This window comes from Aquarana catesbeiana, linkage group LG07 (assembly GCF_042186555.1).
Source record: "Aquarana catesbeiana isolate 2022-GZ linkage group LG07, ASM4218655v1, whole genome shotgun sequence".
NCBI classification, from domain to species: domain Eukaryota; kingdom Metazoa; phylum Chordata; class Amphibia; order Anura; family Ranidae; genus Aquarana; species Aquarana catesbeiana.
In genome coordinates, this window is record NC_133330.1 from 328,968,064 (window position 1) to 328,979,723 (window position 11,660).

Here is an 11,660-nt window from a genome sequence, read left to right on the forward strand (position 1 = left end):
ACTGCTCCCTGTCATCGAGAGCAGTGATCGCTGTCATGTGAGTGGAAGCCCACCCCCCCCCCCACAGTTAGAATCACTCCCTAGGACACACTTAACTCCTTGTATCGCCCCCTAGTGTTTAACTGCCAGTGTCATTTACACAGTAATCAGTGCATTTTTATAGCACTGATCGCTGTATAAATGACACTGGTGTAAAGTGTCTGATGTGTCCGCCGCAGTGTCGCAGTCACGATAAAAATCGCAGATCACCACCATTACTAATAAAAAAAATGATAATAAAACTGCATTAAATCTATCCCCTATTTTGTAGACGCTATAACTTTTGCGCAAACCAATCAATATTTATACAAATCGGCCTAAACTGAGGAAAAAATTCGTTTTTTTATATATTTTTGGGGATATTTATTATAGCAAAAAGTAAAAAATATAGCTTTTTTTTTTTTTCAAAATTGTCGCTCTTGTTTTTTTGTTTATAGCGCAAACAAAAAATAAAAAGGCAGAGGTGATAAAATACCAACAAAAGAAAGATCTTTGGGGGGGGGGGGGGGGGGGACGTCAATTTTGTTTTGGTGTAACCTCGCACGACCGCACAATTGTCAGTTAAAGCGACACAGTGCCAAATTCGCAAAAAGTGCTCTGGTCAGGAAGGGGGGTAAAATCTTCCGGGCTGAATCGGTTAAAGCCCAATTAAGTCCATTTCATGTGCATGAAAACCTAAGCTCTGAAGTCAGTACTGAATGGAGAACTTTGCTGTGGGGGTGTGTCAGACCTCTGCGGAGAGACCACTGCTTCCACACAAGAGAGCAAGTGTCGTCCTCTGTAGCATGGTGGCAGGGGACATTATTTTTTGTTTTTTGTTTTTTACTCATTTTTACTCAGATTGTAGCTGCTTTATAAATAAAACGCAGTGTAAGGTTCTACACACCTTTTGTTGTCCACATGTAATGTATTTAGCGGATTCAAATTATAAGGTTCACTTAGGCTTTGTTGCCAGCCATAATTCATGGTTACGCTCTCACGGGGGGGGGTTCTCAATCCTGTTACATTCTTTACAATATAATATGCATTAAAAATTATTAGGAGACTTCGTTCATTCGCAAGACTCTGTGAATGAAGCCGCGGTTGTGTGTTTGTCAGGGTGGGAGGAGAGGCATATAAATATGAACTTGATATTTAATTTAAGGCTTTAAACTAAAGGGGAAGTAAACCCTCCTATCGTTTTCAGCCAAGGAAACTGCCATCTTGGTTTGATCTTCTTCAACTGCCATGGTGCTGGACATGTGATCAGTTATAACACCAGCCATTGGAGGGGTTTGACAGTTTGGTTGAGAGCACAACCAATGTGACGTTATATTCCCGACACATGCCGTTAAATCGATGGGTTTACTTCCACATGTAAACTCTGGGGCAAAATGGAAAGTTACCCTTGAAGTGCAACACCGCACCCACACACACCCCCACCCACCCACCCACACACACCCCCCACCCACCCACCCTCACACACCACCCACCACACACCCCACCCACCCACCCCACCCACCACACACCCCCACCCACCCCACCCACACCCACACACCCCCCACCCACCCACCCACCCACACACACCCCCCCACCCACGCCACCCACCCACCCCACACCCCCACCCACCCACCACCCACCCACCCACCACCACACCCCCACCCACACACACCCCCACCCACCACACACCCCCACCCACACACCCCCCCACCCACACACACCCCACCCCACACCACCCCCACCCCACACACCCCCACCCACACACCCCCACCCCACACACAGCCCACCCCACCCCCCCCACCCACACACCCCCACCCACACACACCCCACACACCTCCACCCACACACACCCCCACCCACACACACCCACACACCCCCACCCACACACACCCACACACCTCCACCCACACACACCTCCACCCACACACCCCCCACCCACCCACACACACACCCCACACCCCCACCCACACACACACACCCACACACACACACCCACCCACACCACACACACACCCACACACACACCCCCACTCACACACACACACCCCCACACACCCACCCCACACACACACCCACCCACACACACCCCCCACACACACCCCCCACACTCACCCCCCACACACCCCCCCCCCCCCCCCACACACACACACACACACACACACACACACCCACACACACACCCCACCACACACCCACCCACACACACCCCCACCCACCCACCCACACACACCCCCACCCACACACACCCCCACCCACACACACCCCCACCCACACACACCCCCACACCCACACACCCCCACCCACACACACCCACACACCTCCACCCACACCCACACCCCCACCCACCCACACCCCACCCACACACACACCCACCTACACACACACCCACCCACACACACCCACACACACACACACACCCCCACACACACACCCCCCCCACACACACACACACACCCCCACACCCCCCCACACACACACACCCCACACCCCCCCACACACACACACCCCCACACACACACACCCCCACACACACATTCACCCCACACACCACACACCCCCACCCACACACCCCCCACACACACACACACACACACACACACACACCCCCACACACACACACACCCCCACACACACACACACACCCCCACCCACACACCCCCCACACCCCCCCCCCCCACACCCCCCCCCCCCACACCCCCCCCACACACCCCCCCCACACACACCCCCACACCACACACACACCCCCACACACACACACACACCCCCCACACACACACACACCCCCCCACACACACACACCCCCCACACACACCCCCCCCCCCCCACACACACACACACACACACCCCACACACACACACCCCACACACACACACACACACACACACACACACACACACACCCCACCCACACACACACACACCCACCCCCACACACACCCCCACACACGCACCACCACCCACCCGCACACCCCCACACACACACACACCCTCCCCCCCCCACACACACACTACAAGGGTTAAATGCTAGTTTTTGGGGAAAATACAAAGTATTCACCGCGCTTCACTTTTTCCACATTTTGTTATGTTACAGCCCTGTTCCAAAATGAATTAAATTAATTATTTTGCTCAAAATTCTACAAACAATTCCCCATAATGACAACATGAAAGAAGTTTGTTTGAAATCTTTGTAAATGTATTTAAGAAAAAAATCCCATGTACAGAAGTATTCACATCCTTTGCTCAATACTCTGGTGAAGCTCCTTTGGCACCAATTCCAGCCTCAAGTCTTTTTGAGTATGATGCTACAAGCTTGGCACACCTAATTTTGGGCAAATTAGGCTCCATTCACACTAGCGCGTTTTTTGATGCATTTTGCAGAAATGCATGGGAATTTTTTAAGATGGGTTCCTATGGAACATGTTCACATCAATGCCTTTTTGCACCTCTGCATTTTTGGGAAGGGTCAGGGACTTTTTTTCATGCAAAATGCAGCGTTTTGCATGTAATAGAATTCAATGGACCAGCATCAAAAACGCAAGTGCAGCGTTTTTACAGCGTTTTTGATGCGTTTTTGGCGTTTTTTTTTTTTTTTTTAAACTAAAAGAAAAAAAAAAAAAAGCATCAAAAACGCTGTAAAAACGCTGCTCAAAAACGTGGCAAGCATGACAAAAAAAACTCCAAAACGCTCAAAAGCAACATGCATAGGTGTGAATCGAGCCTAAAGGCCTGATTGGTGGAGTGCTGCGGAGATGGTTGTTCTTCTGGAAGGTTCTCCTCTCTCCACAGAGAAATGCTGGAGCTCTGTCAGAGTGACCATCGGGTTCTTGGTCACCTCCCTGACTAAGGCCCTTCTCCCCCGATCGCTCAGTTTGGCCGGGCGGCCCACTCTAAGAAGAGTCCTGGTGGTTCTGAACTTCTTCCATTTACAGATGATGGAGGCCACTGTGCTCATTGGAACCTTCAATGCTGCAGAAATGTTTCTGTACCCTTCCCCAGATCTGTGCCTCCATACAGTCCTGTCTCGGAGGTCTGCAGACAATTCCTTGGACTTCATGGCTTGGTTTGTGCTCTGACCAGTGGCGTCACTAGGGGGGGGCCAGAGGGGGCCATGGCCCCCCAACATTATACTGTGCCCCCCCATTAAAAAAAATGGACATTGGGAATGCAGGGGACAGGTATAGACTTAGCTGCCGTATTGCTGGTTCCGGCTCCTCCTCCACCTCCTGAGTCTACTCCCAGCCACTGGTTACTAGAGCCGCCTCACATCTAGCAACCAGTGACGTCAGAGCCGGCATTGACAGTTCTCTCTCCCCTCCTTCCTCTCTCACACGGAATGATGAGAGAGGAGACACACAGCCGATCTGCTCCTTCTCACCTCTTGTGTGTGCTTCCAGGGAAGTCAAGTGTGAAGCCAATGAGCTCACACTTCCCACGGTACACACACAGGAGAGGGGAGAAGGAGCAGATCGGCTGTGTGTCTCCTCTCTCATCATTCCATGTGAGAGAGGAAGGAGGGGAGAGAGAACTGTCAATGCCGGCTCTGGGGCTCTGAGCTGTTGGGAACACTGATACAGGGGTGGTGCCAGGTGGGTGCTTTAACTTCCCCATAATTTCATATATAGCACCCCCATCAGCAGCTGCCTTGGGAAGAGATTTAGTGTAGCCTGGGTGTGCTGCTACCAGTGACACTCCTGACCCTCAGCCCGCCCCTGTGTGTATGGAGGTGGCAAACAACATGTTAGTTGCAGGGCTAAAGTATCTCATTCCTGTGCCCCGTGCAGCATAAGGAGGGAGGGATCCTTTTAAGCACATGATCAGTATTATCCAATCAGGCTGTGCCTGTGCTACAACCCCTTCCACTTCCCCTGCCGCCATGTTTTGATTTCAGGCAGCTCCAGAGGAAGTCAGAACCCTCAGCTCTGTAACTCCCATGTGAGTCTCTTTTTATGCATTCTTCATGGAGGGGAGAAGAAGGGTGTGCACAGTGCAGCAGCTTGCAGAGTGATAGATGTGAGGTTTAGGGCAGGCAGTGTTCTCCATAGAGCAGTGGTTCTCAACCTGGGGGTCGGGACCCCCTCGGGGGTCGAATGACAATTTGCCAGGGGTCACGGAATCCTGGGCTGTTCCTGAATTCCGCACCGCTCTCCCATTCTTTTCGCGGCCGCCCAGCAGGGCTGTCCCTGGAGCATGTGGCCACCCGGCTCGGCTGTTCCTGGAGCCCGCGGTCGCCCACTCAGCCTCTTCGCAGCCGCCCATTCAGTTCACGGCATGGCTGGGGGGCAGAGACTAGAGGTCTGCTGAGTGGTGAGGAATGTGAAGTGGGAGGGGCTGGAGGAGACCCCATCTCCTGATTTTGGCATAGGTGTCACTGCTGCAAGACACCACAAAGTCAGAGACACAGTGAAGCCAGAGACACAGTGAGTAACACTACCTGTGATTATAGTTGCAATTAAAAGTCCCCACTACAGTTCTCAGATCAGCAGATGACCTTCATCAAGAGCACCTAAGTTGGCTGATCAGAACTCCCCCCAGTGCTGCCACTGATCCCATTCCCCGCACCCACCCACCAAGGAGTAAGAGAATGGATAAAAATAGAGAATACATGGAAGGGAGAGGAAAAGAGGGGTAGGAACAAAGAAAAAGGGAGAGAAAGAATAAGAGAAAGAACAAGAAACACGGCTAGAGAGAGGGATGGGGAAAAAAAGACAAGAAATTAGGATTGAGAGAGATAAAAAGGAAAGAAAGGAGAAAGAGAGAGTGCTACATCCTAAAATGTACCATAAGGGGTTTTAATACTGTACGAATGGAAGGGACTCAGGGAGCGCTAAATGTCCGTGGGTTAGGGTGCAAATTACTTGTCTTGCCTTGGGTGCTGACAACCCATGCTACGAAAATAATTTTACTGTTAGGGGTCCTCACAACTTGGGGAATTTTATCAAGGGGTCACAGTACTAGAGAGGTTGAGAACCACTGCCATAGAGGGACAGGACAAGGGGAAAACATGCTCTTATATATGTTGTAATTATCAGCCTGTTAGATCCTCAGCCTCAGAAGACAGAACACACAGACCTCATACACTGATTTATATCAGCAAAAATAATGTTTATTACAGAGACTTCTGTGACAGGAAGAAAGGAATCCATCAGGTCTGTGTGCTCTGACCCTTTCCTGTCTCTGCTAGCTCCATCTTTAACCCTTTTGGCTCATGCACACTAGTTTTGCCCTCTGAAGAGCAATCAACATTTAGCAATCAACAAAATGCACACTGTTAGACAGGATCATTTGGTTGGTTGCAGGCTGGTCAGTAAGTTGATCTGGGAATGTCTGGGAATGTTTTGTTTCGCATGCGTTGCCCTTCCATGTGCTCCTTGCTGCAAAGGCCAGTTATAGGTGAGGGCAATGGCCATTTGTTTGTACTGAAACTTGAAAGTGCAATACTTGCACTTTAAAATAAATAATCTTTGAAAGGGTTTATGCACCATAGTAGATTTTATTTTTCATGCATATATTATGACTGCAGCTACCATGTGATGATGTCAGTTGGCGGGCCTTTGAAAATCGCAATGCAGGTTATTCATTGGGAGCCAGTCAGAGTGGGATTGTGCTGCCGGATTACAATGAAGTGTGTTTGGGCCTATGTATTGTGGCTGCAGCCTCTGGTAGCGCCCTGTATGCTCACAGTAGTGGCGGTGGCGGTGCACCAAAGTGGGTGTAAAGATCTCAAATATCCAGATGAACTCTTGTTTTATTGCACATCACTTTATTTTTGGTGGAGGAACAATGAAATGGTGGTTAATAGCCATCAGGAGATCCGCTTTTGTTCATAATTCATAAATGAATTTAATCTGATGGGTTCAACTTTATTCACTTATTCTAGTTATGTATGTATCACTTGGTTTGCACTCAGCACTTTAATTTATTTTGCACAGCATGAAATCAGCATGAATTAGCACATCTATTTAATATTTAGGTATTTCTCTAAGTGTTTGTTTATTCACACTGCAGTGTGCTGTTTTCTCCATGTTATCGTTTTTTTAAATATTTTAGTGAATTACCACTAAGCACTTTAGTTTCTATGCACATTTATCAGATTCAATTTACCTATTTCTCTTGAGCCACTCCCACTGTTGGGTGTTCTCTGCATGCCCTAATGGGCACTGATAGGAGGCACTAATGGGCAATGATAGGAGGCACTAATGGGCACTGATAGGAGGCACTAATGGGCACTGATAGGAGGCACTAATGGGCACTGATAGGAGGCACTAATGGGCAATGATAGGAGGCACTAATGGGCAATGATAGGAGGCACTAATGGGCAATGATAGGAGGCACTAATGGGCAATGATAGGAGGCACTAATGGGCAATGATAGGAGGCACTAATGGGCAATGATAGGAGGCACTAATGGGCAATGATAGGAGGCACTAATGGGCAATGATAGGAGGCAATAGAGGGAAACTGATTGGTGGGATTGAGCACTGATGAGGAGGCACTGATAGGTGGCATTGATAAGCACTGATATGCTGCACTAATAGGCACTGATAGGCTACTTTGATGAGCACTGATAGGTGGCACTGATGAGCACTGATCACTAATAGGCAGCATCAATGGGCACTGATAAGCTGCACTGGTAGGCGGCATTGATGAGCATGTATGTTAGCCCAACATTAAAAGAACAATTACACACTTTAAATAATCTTTAAAAGTGTCCGCCTGCAGCTGCAATCTTCGGCTAACGTCTCTCTTTCTAACAAGACCTCTGGAGTGCATTCTATTCTTGGGAAAAAATAAAATATATATATATTATTGCGTTTTATAGTTGCCCCCCTACTTTTGTCCCTGTCCCCCCATGTGCCCCCCCTAAATATGAAAGCTGGAGACGCCCCTGGCTCTGACATGCACTGTTACCTGTGGGACCTTATATAGACAGGTGTGAGCCTTTCCAAATCATGTCCAATCAACTGAATTTATCACAGGTGGACTCCAATCAAGTTGTAGAAACATCTCAAGGATGATCAGTGGGAACAGGAGGCACCTGAGCTCAATTCTGAGTGTCATGGCAAAGGGTGTGAATACTTATGTACAGGGGATTTTTTATTTTTAATACATTTGCAAAGATTTCAAACAAACTTCTTTCAAGTTGTCATTATGGGGTATTGTTTGTGGAATTTTGAGGAAAATAATGAATTGAATCCGTTTTGGAATAAGGCTGTAACATAACAAAATGTGGAAAAAGTGAAGCTCTGTGAATACTTTCTGGATGCACTGTAAAAGGCAGTTTTTTTTTTTAACCTTAACCCCCACCCTCCCAGCAGCTGGCGCTTTCCTCCTTCCTCTGATTCTCTGTTTTGTGGGCGGGGCCCATTGCATCCCCATTCACAATGAAGGACTACCGGGCCTGCATTGTACATGATACCTTCAGAGTGTGACTGATGGAGAGGAAAGAGAAGCAGCTTTAGGGGGGGGCAGTTGGGAAGAAGCCTGTGGGATTGAGGGATAACGTAAGTTAAAGTGGATCTTCACGGCATCTGAGCACCACAAACCAAAAACACCATTCAATTCATTTTTTTATATTCAAAGCAAACTCCTCCATCCATCCATGTCTCCATGCTTTAACTTGTTGGGAAATCACTTTGAAAAACAGCCCCCTAGCATTTCTTGAGTATGGGCAAATGATTTATGTAGGAATTTACTTCCTGGAATCCACCTGCCCTTGGCTCAAGCATGCAGGAGAGAGTACTTAGCTAGGAAAACCTCTCCTCCCCTTCCTAAGACTTGGCCCCTTAGTTCCAGTGAAGGGTACGCTTAAGATGTCATGCATAGCATTTCGGGATGGCCCCTTCCTGTTCCAACATGACTGCGCACCAGTGCACAAAGCAAGGTCCATAAAGACATGGATGAGGGAGTTTGGGGTGGAGGAACTTGACTTACCTGCACAGAGTCCTGACCTCAACCAGATAAAACACCTTTGGGATGAATTAGAGTGGAGACTGTAAGCCAGGCCTTCTCGTCCAACATCAGTGCCTGAACTCACAGATGCGCTTCTGGAAGAATGGTCAAACATTCCCATAGACACACTCCTAAACCTTGTGGTCAGCCTTCCCAGAAGAGTTGAAGCTGTTATAGCTGTAAAGGGTGGGCCAACTCAATATTGAACCCTACGGACTAAGACTGGGATTCCATTAAAGTTCATGTGTGTGTAAAGGCAGGTGTCCCAATACTTTTGACTATATAGTGTATCTCTGTTGTCTTTGAATCCATTAGTGATGATATTTCTCTATTCTGACGGCTCTGAACCAATGAAAAGTGAGATCGAAGGCAGCTGGGGGTCACTGTCTTGTCACATTGGCCAATATACGGTTTACTGGTTATCTGATACATTCTTTATTGTCTATTCCACAGGGATTCGTTCAGCAGGATGAGCTTACGGAAAGTTGACCTGTGAGAGGTCGATGGAAATGCGGTACCAATAAAAGTTGAAAAGGATCCGGGCGTCCGCCGACACCGAGGAAACCATTCGCTTTTCTGGAGGGACTAGACGCCGCGATCCCAACCATTGCTGATCCGCGACCTGAAAGTCCTTTCCCCGCAGACTGTTACTGGACGGTCCGCCGCAGCAATGTTTCCTTTTCCTCTGTTACATTTCATTTATTTTTATTTACTGTGGTACTAGAAACCTTTTTATCTCTATTTATGCAATATACATTAATTTGTATTTACATCATTTTAATTTATATTCTAAACATTTAAAGGGTCATTTAATTAATTTTTTTTTAAAGGTACTTTTTTAAATATTGCCATCAAAAAATTGTGGGGTTTGTTCGTGTTTTGTTTTTTTGCATTTTTTTTTTTAAATGTTTTTTTTTTTTTTTTGTATTTTTTTTTTTTTAATTTGTTTTTTTAATTTGTTTTTTTTTGTATTTTTTTTTTTATTTGTTTTTTTTTGTTAGTTTTTTTTTTTTGTTTTGGTTTTGTTTTGTTTTTTTAATAGTCAGCAAATGAACCACAAGAATTGTCAACTGTTACTACTGCGGTACAAGAGACCCTTTAGGAAGCTCTCTGGGACTGGCGGACTACATGTTCCAGTATGACAAGTCTCCAGGGTAGGGAGGGCCTGGGGGGACAGTTGCAACTTGAACCACTTGCATGGTATTATTTAAAAAAAAAAAAAAAAAAATTAAAAGTTTAAATTAAAGTGATTTTAAACCCTCACATATACCCAGAAGTGACTGGCCTCAGGTGATACACAGAGATGAAACCAATCCTCCTACATAAGTTGTACCTGTTTATCTGCAGTCTTCTCTATATGTGTTCAAAGTCCAGATTTTATAATTGAGTGTTCAGGGGAAAAAAAAAAGAGCTGAAATTACATTCTGCAGAGCTCAGTGAGGAGAGCTCTGACAGCTGATTGGAGAGAAGAGACACCCCCCCCTTCACACAGGAATAAAGCTGAGCCTGTCAATCAGCTGGAGGTTCCTCCCCCTGTCACCTTTTTTCTCTTGGTGGCAGGAAAAATTGTCAGAAGTGAGACTTATTGAGAGAAGCACACACTCTAGAGGGGATAAGCTTTGTTCATATTTCATGTCTGAGGTTTACAACCACTTTAAAGCCCAATATAAATGGACTGAGTCATTTGCTTGCTATGGGAGACCACACTTTGCGTGTTCTGGTTGCCCTTTCCTTTGTAGAACAAGAACACTAATAGTAAATCGGTCAGTGACAATCCATGGGCCATTGATATTGTGCAGATAATTCTGAGGACTGGACTCTGTGTGTTTTTAGGAGATGTTTCTTTCTGTAGGTACCGCCAGGACGCCAAAGTTGGAAAAAAAAAAAAAAAAAGAAAGATTCTGAGGTTGCACTGGAAATCTTTAGCTGATACACCACTGTCAGTCTGAGTATGGATGGCAACTTTCCGAGTGTACTGATCCTATGAATGAAGCACAGTGACTATGTCCTATCGGTGGGACGACGAACGTTGGACACTTTGCAAAGGAATGACCACTATATTGTATATGGACGATTTTAGCAGCATTTCACTTTTTTTATCTGGATTAAAAGTTGCTCTTTTCTTCCTCATGTTGCCATTTCAGCGTGGATAGATTATGGATTCAACCCACCAGAAATAATAATAATAATATGCAGCAAGAAAGCACAATAATCCAAGTTTTCTTTGACTAAGGAAGACGGAAGACCTTTCCATCTCCTGATCTAGCCAGTATATGTAGACTCTCTAGCTAGTTTAGACTTTATAGGCATTATTTATCAAGGTGTTCAGAAGACAGTTTACCGATTTACTCGCCTCATTTTCCTACCTGAGACAAATACCAGGCTTATACAATAAACCAGACATGCTCAACCAAGGTGCCGTGGAATCGTAGGGTTCTTCTAGGGGTGGCTTGAGCTGTGGCTAACTAACCTCCCTTCTGAGGGTGCCAGCTCCAACACCACTTGGCAGAGCCAGCGGTATGATTGCAAGGGTGTCATTCTGGCCACTGGCATTTCCACTTACCACCACCACCTGATGGCCTACTCTTACCAAGAGTTTCCTGAGACCTGCATTCTCAACCAAGGTGCCGTGGAATCGTAGGGTTCTTCTAGGGGTGGCTTGAGCTGTGGCTAACTAACCTCCCTTCTGAGGGT

General features: G+C 46.9%; 1 protein-coding gene across 1 annotated transcript in view; it reads left to right on the forward strand.

Moving 5' to 3' along the window:
* Nucleotides 1-10,784, forward strand: part of DOCK7 (dedicator of cytokinesis 7) — a 272,852-nt gene extending 262,068 nt beyond the window's left edge. The window contains exon 50 of the mRNA XM_073593823.1: nt 9,420-10,784. The gene's annotated coding sequence lies outside the window, so the exon portion shown is untranslated. The remainder of the gene's footprint in view (nt 1-9,419) is intronic.
* Nucleotides 10,785-11,660: the final 876 nt, after the last annotated feature.